The sequence below is a fragment of the Sinocyclocheilus grahami genome, unplaced genomic scaffold (genome assembly GCF_001515645.1).
Source record: "Sinocyclocheilus grahami isolate Dianchi unplaced genomic scaffold, SAMN03320097.WGS_v1.1 scaffold386.1, whole genome shotgun sequence".
NCBI classification, from domain to species: Eukaryota; Metazoa; Chordata; class Actinopteri; order Cypriniformes; family Cyprinidae; genus Sinocyclocheilus; species Sinocyclocheilus grahami.
The window spans coordinates 239330-253349 of record NW_015505565.1 but is presented as its reverse complement, the minus strand read 5'-3'; the positions used below and the strand labels follow the sequence as shown (position 1 = coordinate 253349).

At 35.6% G+C, this 14020-nt stretch overlaps 1 pseudogene; it reads right to left on the bottom strand.

The window, feature by feature from the left end:
• Positions 1–554: 554 nt before the first annotated feature.
• On the bottom strand, positions 555–11650 carry LOC107550030 (follicle-stimulating hormone receptor-like; annotated as a pseudogene).
• Positions 11651–14020: the final 2370 nt, after the last annotated feature.

Here is a 14020-nt window from a genome sequence, read left to right as displayed (position 1 = left end):
GTGTAATTATGTTTAACTTATATTATTATTTTTTGGTTATATAAAATATACAAAACACACTCTTAATGGTTTACAATTTCTTTATTTTTTGCATGTTGACCTTTGCCACCAGTTTTAAGCAAGCCTTAAAGCATCCTCTTTTCTGCAGATGAAAAACTAATTTTGAAAAACATGATTCTGGAAATTTTGGATGCATAATCCCTTTAAATTTAACAAGCTTTTCACTTCAGAAGTATGAACTAATTTGACAATATGTAATGCTGCATGCTTGTTGAAAGATGTAGAGATCTACTTTATTCATGCTACAGATATCGCCTAATCTCAATTTTTGTGCACTCATCCATACAGGATATGTCAAAGGTCAATCAAGTAGCATCTTGGGAATGGAGTATGTACTTCTAAAGACATCTGAATCATTTGACCCGAGAGGTCAAGCACTGTAAGTACACAAAATCAATATGAGATGCCTTTACCCTATTTCATGCTATAGAAATTGTCCAGAATTTCACATCCAGATTCCATGTCTTTCCTTCTTTATCTTCATTTCAGCTCGATCAGTGCACTTGGGCGACATGTACCAAGGAATACAGTGTTCCATCACTAGTCTTTAGCGAAGGCACCATGGCTCCGTTTTGCCCTGAAGAGATCTCTGTGCGGTAAATGTGTGCACGTGATTTAAAGCAGCCGAATTGGCTGGTCAGAATGAAGAAATCCCTCTTGAAGGTTTGGGTGAAGAAGGCGTAGAGAAACGGGTTTGAGCAGGAATTTATGGGGTAAAAAAGTACCAGCAAGAATTTGGCATGAGAAACGGTGATTAGCGGTAGCTTTAAGGATGCAGAGATGGCAAAAAACGAGATGGGAGCCATGCACAGGAAGTCAGTGAAGATGAGCACAGCCATGCGCTTTGCTATACGCATGTTTGCATTGGCAGGAATGAAGGTGGCATTGTTTTCGGTCAGGTAGATGCTCATATAACAGACACATACAATTAGAAAAGCAGCTACGTTGAGTAGGAGCAACAGCATCACGTAACCTTGTGAAATCACCGTTTCTACATCCATTGGCAGGCAGATGCTGGTCTTACTGTAACTGCTCACTCCCAAAATGGGCATCAGAGCAGTCAGCAGGGCGAAAAGCCACCCAGCCGCCATTATTGTGCAGGGATGGCGCAGGCGCAGCTGCATAGGGTAAGTGATGGTGTGCCAGCGCTCCAGGGCAATGGCAGTCAGAGTGTAAACAGAGAAAACTGTGAAGAAGCCTGCCGCATGGCACCCAGCTCCCATCTGCCAGTCTATGCCATAGTTGTAGTAGCGGGACTGTGTCTGAATGTCCTTGGCAGCGATGATCAACAGGTAAATGCCCATGCAAAAGTCCGCAAAAGCCAGGTGGCACAGTAGAAACCTGGGAACAGTCAGTTTGTAGCGGCTCGTAAGGAGCACCAGGAGGACAGCACAGTTGCCCACCATGGCCAATATGCTGATGAACCAGATCAGAACCCACAGAAATTGTTAAACCCATGATGTCCTCGCAGGGGTTGAATGCATCTGGTCTGGGGTAGCAGGTCACTTCTATTTAATCCTTACTGTGGTCTTCAAAAAAGTATGGTTCCAAGAGGAGGGCATCAGAATCGTTACACATTTGATTCTTCACAGACCTGTGTGAGCAGGTACAGTTGAGCTTTCAGTATGAAATGAAGGAAATTAAAAATTACATCACCATTTACTTATCCTCACGTTGTTTCAAACATCTATGTCTTTTTTATAAGGAACTGAAAAGGACACGTTTAGCGGAATGTTCACGCTGCTCTTTTCCAAACAATGAAAGTGAATGGTGACCAGCTCTTAAAATGACAATAAAAAGCATTATAAAAGCAGTTGATATGACTCGTGCGTGATATTCCAAGTCTTCTGAAGCTATATGAGAGCTTTGTTTGTATGAATTTGTACAATGTGATTCTTAAGAAATTTTAGAAAAAAAACATAAGCATGAAGGCCCACCACACAACACAACACCTAAACTTACAAAAGCAGATTGTACAAAAACACAAATTCATATGAATTATTCAAAAGGTTAAATATTTACAAATATTTATAAAATAATGCGAATAATATATACAAAATATAATTATGAATCGCCATGAGAGTGTGTTGGAATATTTTGTACTAATATTCGGTCTTATTTTCGCATGTAATTTGTGTGTTCAAACAAATGCATGAAAAACGGAATGAATGAAAGTGCAAATTTACTCTCTGACAGTAGGTGGTGCTTATAAAAAAGCAGAAATTACTATGATATGCAAAGTGCTGCTTGTCACAGAGAAGAAAGGACGTCAAACAGTATTTACATATTTTCAAACAGCTGTTAAGATTTTTGTATTAGCTATAGTGTTTATCAAACTAAAGTTAACCAAAATAAAGTTTGACCAAAAGTGCAAATCTGATTGGTTAGCCAGCTTTATTCGGAGTGCGATGGAAAAGATTAGAAGCTCTCTCCATTAAATAAATAAATAAATACATATTTGTGTCTTAATAAATGGAATAGCTGCTCATTTAAATTAAAATGTTTGTCATACCAAAAATATTCGTCTAGGTATGAACTAACTTTTTGACAATTTTAGCAGCTTTTGCAGCATTTGTTACCATCTAATTACATTGTATGGAAAGAGCAGCATCTCCTTTTGTAAAAGCAAGCTGCACAGGTTTGGAATAATATAAGGATGAGTAAATTATAACATGATGAACTTTATTTTTTAATGCAGAGTGTAACTGACTTCTTTAAGTTTTTGAAGGCAAAGCAGTGGCTGGCATAGGTCAGGTTGGCCTGCTTGAGCTCAGTAAACAGCTCCAGACTGGGAAGCTTTCTCAGAGAGCTGACATAGGTGGCCGTCAGAAGCTTAAGAGTCCTCAGCATACTTTCTGGCAGGGTATGGACAGAAGTACGTGAGATGTCCCTGTAATGACAGCAGCCATTTCAGTGTTCAGTGCAGGACTGGGTGTATAGCTTGTTGCTGAACTAAACCAGGTAACAGAGGTTAGTGTGAGTGAAACAGGCATTGCTGTAAGAGTTTGTCCTGAGGACATAGAGTGGGTGTGTGGTGCTCCAGCTGGTGAGTTATATTGTTGTTGAAAGTCAGCGTTGTTCATGCTTACAGAACGATGGGACCTTCAGCTCCTATAAAGGCGTACGGGTGGATATGACTCAGCTGCTGGTTTCCCATGAGAAAGCTGTGAGAAAGAGAGAGCAGGGGATTCGATGAAAGATTAGAGGTTTTATGTGAGATGCTAATTTATGAATATATAAAGGATGTAACTGAACTCACAGTTTTTCAATTTTGGTACCATCGAATGCATAGCTGTCTATCGCACGGATCCCATTCCCTGTTAATCTCCTGCAATAGTACATTAAGTTAGGCCACTTTTCAAAAGTTTGGGGTTGGTAAGTTTTTTTTTGTTTAAAAAAAGTCATGAAATAACTTTTCTGTTTTAATATATTTTACACTGTAACTATTTCCTGTGATGACAAAACTGAATTTGTAGCATTATCGCTCCAGTCTTCAGTGTCACATGATCCTTAAGAAATCATTCTAATATGCTGATTTGGTGCTCAATAAACATTTCTCATTAACATCAGTGTTGAAGACAGTTTTTTGTGACGACCGTGACACTTTTTTTTATTTTTTATTCTTTGAATGAATAGAGAGTTCAAAAGAACATCCTTTATCTTAAATATACATAAATGTCAATTTAATGCGCTGAATAAAAGTAACCTTTAAACTGATAGTGAATACAGTAAAAATCTGTTAATTTAATCTCTTAATTATTCTGGTAACTGAAAGTTCCATTTTTGTGTATTGTAAAAAATTTAAATATTCAATACATGTAATTTTGCTGCAGTATTATTAAAAAATAGTTTAAACAGTTTTTTAATGTACTCCAAGACTAACTATATTCAATTTAAGTGTGTACATTCATTTTCAACAATTCAACAACCCATCATATTCACTCCTCATATAAAGAATAACTCTTTGGGAATAATCAATCACACACTTGCACACTTACAGCTCAGTTATGGTGGCAATGGTCAATCCGAGGAAAGTGTTACTATATCACTGTAACGAAGATATAGCATAGATTTAACATAGATCAGCTGTACTATATTGATCAATTCTTTGTAAATGTTTACAAGTTGTATGTTTTTTGAATAGGAATCCACCCAAACCAATTAAAAATACACTGCAAAAAAATGTTGTAAGTTTCCGTACTGTATACGGTGAATAACTGTAGTTACAGTTAATGCAATTTTTCAGTAAAATACTGTTGGTTTTTGGAAGTGAATAAGAACAAGTCATTGTACAATTTACAGTGAAAAAATGTACATTGACATTCCTAGAATTCCCTGCATGACAGTATTTACCTTTTTAGCTTGTGAAAAGCTGTTTGTGATGAGCTTTGGTTCAACTTTCTCATCACCACCTGTTATTGGTGGTTATCAGTGTATTAAAAAATAGATGATAGTACTTTAATAGGTGGATATAATAACATTACTTAATTAACATTGAATTTACATACTGTGAATGTAAACTCAGACTGTAAATCCTAAAATGTTGCCGCCATATTTTTTACGTTAAAGTTCCGGCAACCACAGCTTCCAGTATTTTACCGTAAATGTCACTTTTTTTTTCTTTTTCTTTTTTACAGTGTATACATTAAGACAGTGACAACATGAGTGGAGACTTACAATAGAAATTCAAGAGCAGCAGAGTTGATCTGGGAGAAATCAGGCAGGAATTTAAGACCAGTGTTTGATATAGTCTTAAAGGAACACACACATACAGACAAGATTAATGAATTGAATATACATCAGAGAGATATTTGTATTTTGTCTTTGTATCTACAACCTTTGTTTCCTGTGAGAAACATTTGATATGGATATTGACCCGTGTTTAGGTCATTCTGCTTTTATTGAGGTCTTTCAGGACTTTAACATAACTCAATGATCGACTGAAATTCTTGTGGGAATATACTCCCTTTAAATTGCAGAATTTACTAGACAAGAGTAATGAAGACAGAGGAGAACTCACAGATGCTGTAGCTTTGGAAGTCTCCAGAAGGCATCCTTTTGGATCACAAGATTTTTTGATTTTGTAATAGTACTGTCAGATAGATGGATAGGTATAAAAAAGTTGTTTTATCTTTCATATTAACTACAATTTGTGATTCAAATTTTAACTTACTATTTTTAATCGCTACAATAATGTTTTGACAAGAATGTAATTGGTTGTAATTTCCTCATGTAGTGCAGCAACATACATTTCCTTTAGCTCTGTCAGGTTGTAGAAGGCGTAGTCTTCAATTCGCTCCAGAGCATCATTCTCAGACACCACTCTGAGGAAGAGAATAGTTATATGAATGCCTAAAACTTTTCAAACGGATTGTAATACATCATCACGATTAAAAAAAATCTTAATTATCATGATGCACTATTTGCTTTATGATTTCTCACAAAAAATAACTCACCCAAATATGAAAATTTGCTGAAAATGTAATCACCTTCAGGCCATCCAAGATGTATGTCAGTTTGATTCTTTAATGGAACAGATTTGGAAAAAAATATCATAATATCACTTGTTCACCCTCCAGTGAATGGGTGCCATCAGAATGAGAGTTCAAACAGCTGATAAAAACTTCAGTAATCCACACGACTCCAGTCCATCAATTACAATTTTGTGAAGCAGAAAGCTGTGTGAAAAAAAATCCATCATTAAGGTGTTTAGAACTTGAAATCATCACTTCTGGCTAAAATATCTATTCATATCCACTGTCCATAAAATTGCTTTCTCCAGTTAAAAAGTTGTCTTATCTGAATCAGGAGAGAAATATGCAAAGATCAAGCACCATTTACATCCTAAAACAGTTCTAAACAAATGTTTTTTTATTTTGTTTATTATTATTTTTTTGAGTGGACAACAGGGGATGGACTTTTTCACTGGAGGAAACATTATTAGGGACTCATATTTTGGCGAGAAGCAACAGTTTAAAGTTAAAACACCATAATTATGGATTTGATTCTTACAAACATGCAGCTTTTCACTTTGCAAGATAGTGTCGTGTGGATTACTTGTGTATTATTTGTGATGTTTTTATCAGTTGTTTGGACTCTATGACGGCACCCATTCAGTGTAGAGGGTTAATTGGTGAGCAAGTGATGTAATGCAAATCTGTTTCGATGAAGAAATAAAACTCATCCATATCTTGTATGGCCTGAGAGTGAGTACATTTTCAGCTATTTTTTATTTGGGGTGAATTATTCCTTTAAGGGCACTGGGGGAAATCAAATCACTATGCAAATACTGACTTAATAATTAAAAAAATTATAATTCTGAGATTAAATAAACTTGATTTTATCTCTTTTAACAAGAAAAAAAACCACTTGCCAATTATTCTATCCTAGGTTTTGCAGTATTTTAAAACTGTGATACATATAGTGTTTGGGTCACTGTTAAACATCGTTTTGCATTGTCAAAACTAAGCCAAAAGCCAAGAAGAGTTGTGAGCATTCAGTAGCAGTTTCTCTGGGTTTTAAATACGTGATTAAATGCTTTGGATTCTTGCTGAATATACACTTCCATGTTTTAATAGTAAACAGCTCGGTGTCGTTCACGGTGTCTTTGCACTCACATTCTCTTCAGCTCATGTACAGGGCTGTTCGGTGAAGCACACTGATCTGAGTCAGTTTGATCTCCCTGCTCAAAATTAGACAGAAGAGATGTGATTCACCATCCATCAATGTGTTACAGTTATAAATAGCACAGTCTACTCAGAGGGGAGTGTGGTATTATAAGAAATCCTGTATAAAAGTTGACATGTCTATTTCAGGTATGGCTGTTTTTATTTATTTACTTATTTTTGCTTTCACTAGATTACTAATCACTTAATTTGTATTAGTGCTGTCAAACGATTAATCGCGATTAATTGCATACAAAAAAGTTTTTGTATAAAATATACATGTGTTCTGTTTTCTGTGTATATATAAATACACATACAGAGTATATTTTGAAAATATTTACATATTTATATTCATATAATTTATATTATAAATACATTTAATAAGCATAACATATTTTTCTGAAATATATATACACACATGCATGTGTATTTATATATACATAATAAATATACACAGCACACATGTAAAAAAAAAAAAAAGTATTTTGGATGCGATTAATCGTTTGACAGCACTTATTTGTATCTAGTTTAATAAGGTCGTAGACTCTGCAAACCTTTCAGTGATACCTCTTGACAGCTATTTTCTATGGGCACACAAACATTCTTTACTTAAATGGAAAGTATGCTACAAACTCTCCTATTAATTTTTAAATGAGTGGTCTGTCTCCACCTGATTATAATTTTGACACCAAGCAAAAACAGATTTGCTGAAATCAAAACAAAATCACATTTTATGTGTTGGCTAATTGGCATGAATTCAGACCTTCATGGCTTTTTTCCATACAAATCACATGTAAAGAGTCATCCACTGAAGGCGGTGGCCTCTCCGTGGCCGTAACAGGACAGGCGGTGAATTCATGGACGGCCTCCGTGGCCGTGGCAGGACAGACAGTGAGTTCATGAAAGGCCTCCATGGCCGTGGAAGGACAGATGGTCAGTTCATGAACGGCCTCCTTGGCCGTGACAGGACAGACACCGAGTTCATGGACGGCCTCCATGACGAACGCTACCACCTCTGGAGGTTCTGCAGCGGATGCCGCCACCTTTGGAGGTTCTGCAGCTGTACCATCAGGAAATAGGGAGAGTTCATTAATATTCTCTTTATCAGGACAGGTACAGCGGCGGCCATCTTGTGAGCAAGCTCTGGCTTGGCAGACGTGACGTGAGCTGGCCCTGGGGTAGCAGACATGACGTTAGCAGACTCTGGCTTGGCAGACATGACGTGAATATGTTTTAACATGGTGGACATGACATGAGTAAATTTGGACTTAACTGGCATGGTGTTAGCAGGTCCTGGAGTAGCAGGCGTGACGTAAGCAGGCTTTGGCTTGGCAGGCATGATGTGAGAAGGCTGTGGCTTGGCAGGCATGACGGGAGAAGGCTGTGGCTTGGCAGGCATGACGGGAGAAGGCTGTGGCTTGGCAGGCATGACGTGAACAGGCTTTGGGGAAGGGGCATGTTCCTCCACGACACCCACAGTGAAGGGTGAATCAGCCAGCAACAAGGCAAAGTCAATGTATTTTTCTAATGACCAGTGTGGGGTATTACGTGGCAGTAACCGTGGCATGTCCTAACTTAAACCATAGCGGAAAATGTTTTTTAGGAACGTTTCATTAAAATCCACTTGGTGATAGAGTCCACAAAAGTCCTGAACATATTCCTCAATGGAGCGATTACCTTGACGGAGGCGAACAAGATGATCTGCTGGGTTCATTTTGCTGGTCGTGTATTCTGTAAAGAGTCATCCACTGAAGGCGGGCGTAGTGAGAACCCAAGTGCAGTTTATTTACAGAGTGATCCAAACATCCAAACAATAATCCAAGACACAGACTAGACTTGACTTGACTTGACTTGACTTGAACAGACATAGCATGAGCAGACTTGACACAAACAGACTAGACTCACCAACAGCGGGTTAAATACATTCAATACACGACGAGGGCACAATGGGAACATGAAGCTACTTATAGCAGACAAGGAGGGTCACATGACATGAACAAACCAATGGGGAACAAGACACATGACTAAGACTACCAATCAGAACATGATACATACACAAGGCTGAGAGACATGAGGCAAGGGAAGCATGACACTAACATGGACCATGAAACAATTCCAAAATAAAAGACATGGAAAACATGAACATGAAACAAAACACCACATTACATCACATTGCACATATTCATACAAATTCATTCTCTCAAGCATACAAGCTTCATTTTCTCATGAGATCAGACTTAGAGAGATCAGTTTAAATTTAGAGTATCAGTGTGTGTGTGTGTGTGTGTGTGTGTGTGTGTGCGTGTGCGTGCTCTTAAAATTCTTTCCAAGTATATTTGTGAACTTACACCAATCTTCCACTTCAGGAATCTAATAGGTTCTCATGAAAGTTAGTATGAGCAGAATGAGTCATAGCAGAAACTAGGTCATTCCAGATGCGCAATGTTATGAGAAATGGAAACACAATTACCAGTAGCCTATTTACAGACTGCAAATAATCTATTTACTGTCAAGATTTTTTGTGTAATTCTTATTGCACGTTGTCATTAGTGTCTGTGTGTTCTCCCTGTGGATATTCATTCCTGTAATCCCTCAGAAACGCAGACAGCACAATTACACAAAGCACTCCGGACAAGAATCCTTGTAAAGCATGCAGGACAGTAAATCTGGTACAAGAGATACAGATATTAAAGATTAGAAAAATCACTATATCTTTGTTAAATCATAGTTTGACTGTTTTTATCCTTACTAATTTGTCCCTGACTGAATTTGGGGTGGGTTATCTAAATAGCTGATGGAGGAAGTGTTTGAAAGCGAGCGATATTTTTATTTTTGTGATTCCGTTTGGTGTCGTTAGTGGTGCAGAATGTAATGTTTTAGAGACATTAGCCTTGATATTTACAGTTATAAAGAGAGAAAACATCTGCAGCATGAACAATCAAGCACAGGACTGTTTGTTCTTGCAGTGCAGAGTAGAAAGTCTGACACGCTGAGACACACAAGCTGAAAAGCTCTTGATGCTTTGGTAACACTTTACTTGAAGGGGTGTGCATAAGACTGACATTACACCTTCATAATCATGACATGACACATGTCATGAATATGAAGGAGGTTGTATGCATGTTTATGACAACTGTCATTAAGTGTCATTCGCTCAGTTATGTCATTTTTAATGTAAATATGACATTATTTGACCTAACCCTAACCTAACCCTACCCCTACCCTTACCCCTAACCATAGCCCATAACAAAGACATCTCAAACAATGTCATCTTTGCATTAAAAATGACATAACTGAGCGAATGACACTTAATGACAGTTGTCATAAACATGCATAAAAAAAACCTTCATATTCATGACATATGTCATGTCATGATTATGTAGATGTCATGTCATGATTATGAAGGTGTCATGTCAGTCTTATGCACACCCCTTCAAGTAAAGTGTAACCGATGCTTTTTCCAAAAAAGCATTTTTGCTTTTTTTCCAAAGTCAGAAGTAATGAACACAAAGTGTAGACAGTCATAGTGAGGCTCAGAGCACAAAAAGGCTCTGTCAGGTTGAAATGTGTGATCCAGCTGGGCATCTTCAGATAGATTCAACCTTATCTAAACTGACTGGCAGTCGGTTCAAAACTGAAATAGAATCCACCATTAAACTGCTTGAGGAAGTTAAAGACCTTTACCTCTCTCTCTCTCTTTTTTTTTGACTGGTTGAAAAAGCAAATGACTTCATGCAATGCATGAAAAACATTGAACATAAAAAAACACTCCCCCATGTCAGGCTTGAGAATTTGTATGAGGGACGATAGCCTTGAGATTACAAAAAATATTCTGGGTCTCGCAAAAGAAACATGAATTCTTTGTCAATCACATTCTCTCCAAACCACAATAACAAGCTCTGGAACAATAACCGTGTCACTGAGAATCTCAGGTTTTTAATTAGACTGTCAAGTTGTCAGTGTTGTTTATTACTTTCGTTATTATACAACTCTCATTAAAATTCTTATTTATTTAATCTTTTTGTTTTATTTAAAATAAATGTAAGAAAAGTAGTGCATAAATCTCTAAAATCAATTTTCATCCAAAATATCATGATTAAAGAATACAATATAGTTTGTTTTGAATTACAAAAAATGCTAAAAAAAAATAAACTGTAAGCAATAAATGAAAATTGTTCATATTTTGTCGTGGCATTTTATAGTAATTTCTAATAATAACATTTTTTAGGAAATATTCATTATACTGATTTATGTACCTACATTTTCTACTTGTATTTTACACTTTACTATGTCAGTGTTATTTTGGTATTATTTATATACTATTATAATATTTATTAATATGTTGAATTAGCTGTTAATTTTATATTTTCAGTTTTATATTATTTTTACATTTCCTCTTTCAATGTTTGTTTTATTTAAGTTTTATTTTGAGTAATTTTAGAACTTCAGCTAGTTGTCAAGGCAACATTTACATTTTTTATCCAATATTCAATATATTTATTTACATCAATTATTTATAACATAATTAATTATTTATTTATACCATTTATCTAATATCTAACATTTATTTAATTTGATTTCAACTCTATTTCAATGAATGAAAACAAATCTTTAAATAGTTTTAGTTAACAACACATACTGTAACTTCAACATCCAAAACAACTAGGTAGCATCAAAATATTTGAAGTGAGGATTCTAATGTGAAATTCATAATAACTATGCATTTTATTGTGCATTTGTGTGTGTGTTTATACTCACACAGATGTAGTATTTTTCGGTATATATCTTGGAATCTCATGGACCTTGTTGCAGAAGAAATAGCGAGTTGAACCATTGAATGAGCAGAAATGAGATCCAGCAAACATGCCTTCCGTGTGGGCCATGAAAAAGTCGAAACTAAAGTACAGCATCATCAGCAACACCATCCTCTTTATCATCTTCTCTTTCAGGTGGAAGGCTTTTTGCAGTGTTTGTGAACTGAGGCCTTTAGTGCAGCTCCAGTTCTGGGCTGAACCGCTCAGATTGGTCAAAAAGTGAATGCGGTCCTCCCCATCTATACTGAGCTCTGAAAGTCCCAGAAAAGCTACATACAAAACAGTTTTCATTTTGTAGCTACCAATGTTACTTTTTTTGAACGTACTGTGTGTACTACTCGGTAAACATGTTGATAGTAGTGGACACCAAACAGATACACTAGCACTCACTCTTAGCTAATACTCAAAAACTTAAAATTCCACAGCTCTTGTAAAATATTAGTGGACACACGTTTTTAAAGATGCATAACATGAAGTACACTCTTAAAAATAAAGGTGCTTCAAAAGGTTCTTCAAGCGATGCCATAGAAGAACCATTTTTAGTTCCACAAAGAACCATTCAGTCAAAGGTTCTTTAAAGAGCCATCTCTTTCTTACCTTTTTATAATCTGAAGAACCTTTTTTCGCCCCAAAGAACCTTTTGTGAAACAGAAAGGTTCTTCAGATGTTAAAGGTTCTTTATGGAACCATTTAGACAAAAAGGTTCTTCTATGGCATCGTGAAGCACCTTTATTTTTAAGAGTGTAGGGCTGAATGAAAGCTTATTAAATTTACAGTACAAATTGGATTGCAAGAAATTCTCTGTAAAAATGTGGTAACATATTAGGGCATTATAGGATGGCATTTTGGTGTGATTTGGGTTCTGTTTTAACATTTAGAGTGGGTCTTAGGCCTCTTAGGGTGGTTTTTACAGGCCCTCTGTGAAGCTGATTATAATGACTGACTATTTTAGAACTACGATAACAATGAAAATATAGAATGCAAATCAAAATTACGGTTTAGGATTGTAAGTACCCGAGTAAAAGAGTAATATATTTAAAATGCATTTATTCAATTCGAAGTATAGTTCAAATCTCTTGACATATTTACTGACACATCGCTCGAGGTTAGGACCATGTGATATTTCAGTTTTTCTTTTTTAATAAATCTGCAAAAATGCCAACAATTCTGTGTTTTTCTGTCAATATGGGGTGCTGTGTGTACATTAATGAGGAAAAAAAATTAACAAATGATTTTAGCAAATGGCTGCAATATAACAAAGAGTGAAAAATTTAAGGGGGTCTGAATACTTTCCGTACCCACTGTAAATATTACAGTTAAACTTTATTTGAAGTACTATTTGCACATTTCTTAATATTAAGCATAAATTGTGTTTTAAAAAATTAAGTGTGGATCAGCTGATAAATATGTAGCCCTGTCTTAGAATAAAGGCTTTTTACTTTGCTTACTATGCGAGTGCCTGGATGTGGAATCTTTTTTTTTTGTATTTTGCAACAAGATCCACTCTTCATTTTTTAAATTTAGTTCCCTCTCTGGAGCACCCATAGTTTTGCCTGCGAGTACCCGATGAAGGTTTTTCCTTTGATTAATTGTGTTTTAATGTCACTATTGATGAGGATTGTATGATCTTTGAATAATATTTGCCTTTAAATGCAAGATTTTTATACCTGAAGTATACTTGCAGTAGTTCCACTTTTGCACAATCAAATACAGGTGCATCTCAATAAATTATAATGTCGTGGAAAAGTTAATTTATTTCAGTAATTCAACTCAAATTGTGAAACTCGTGTATTAAATAAATTCAATGCACACAGACTGAAGTAGTTTAAGTCTTTGGTTATTTTAATTGTGATGATTTTGGCTCACATTTAACAAAAACCCACCAATTCACTATCTCAACAAATTAGAATATGGTGACATGCCAATCAGCTAATCCTTAAACTACTTCAGTCTGTGTGCATTGAATTTATTTAATACACGAGTTTCACAATTTGAGTTGAATTACTGAAATAAATGAACTTTTCCACGACATTCTAATTTATTGAGATGCACCTGTATACTCAGTATATCTTTTGGTTGGACTTAAGCACTACTTCTGCACAATTTAAGTGCATTAAGCACAAATTGTAGCAGACTTTAAGTATATTGGTTTAGTATACTAAAAGTACAATTGCCAGTTATTTTTATTAAGAACATAAATATGTATTTGTAGTATACTTAGCAGGAAATAAATGTATTTCAAATACATTTAGTAGTGTAAAAAGGCTAACACTTTTTTTTTTTGTAAATAAGATTTTATCCATCTATAAAACCCTAATTTTAACATAATGTTACTGTATCTCTCTTTCTCTCTCTCTTTTCTTGTTTAAAATTGTGGTAAATGTGATAATAATTTTACTTGGCATTTTCTGCTAAAATTCTAATAGGTAATTCTAGTAGATTTTTTCCACACCTTGGCTGCCTTTAAAAAAAGTTCTATTG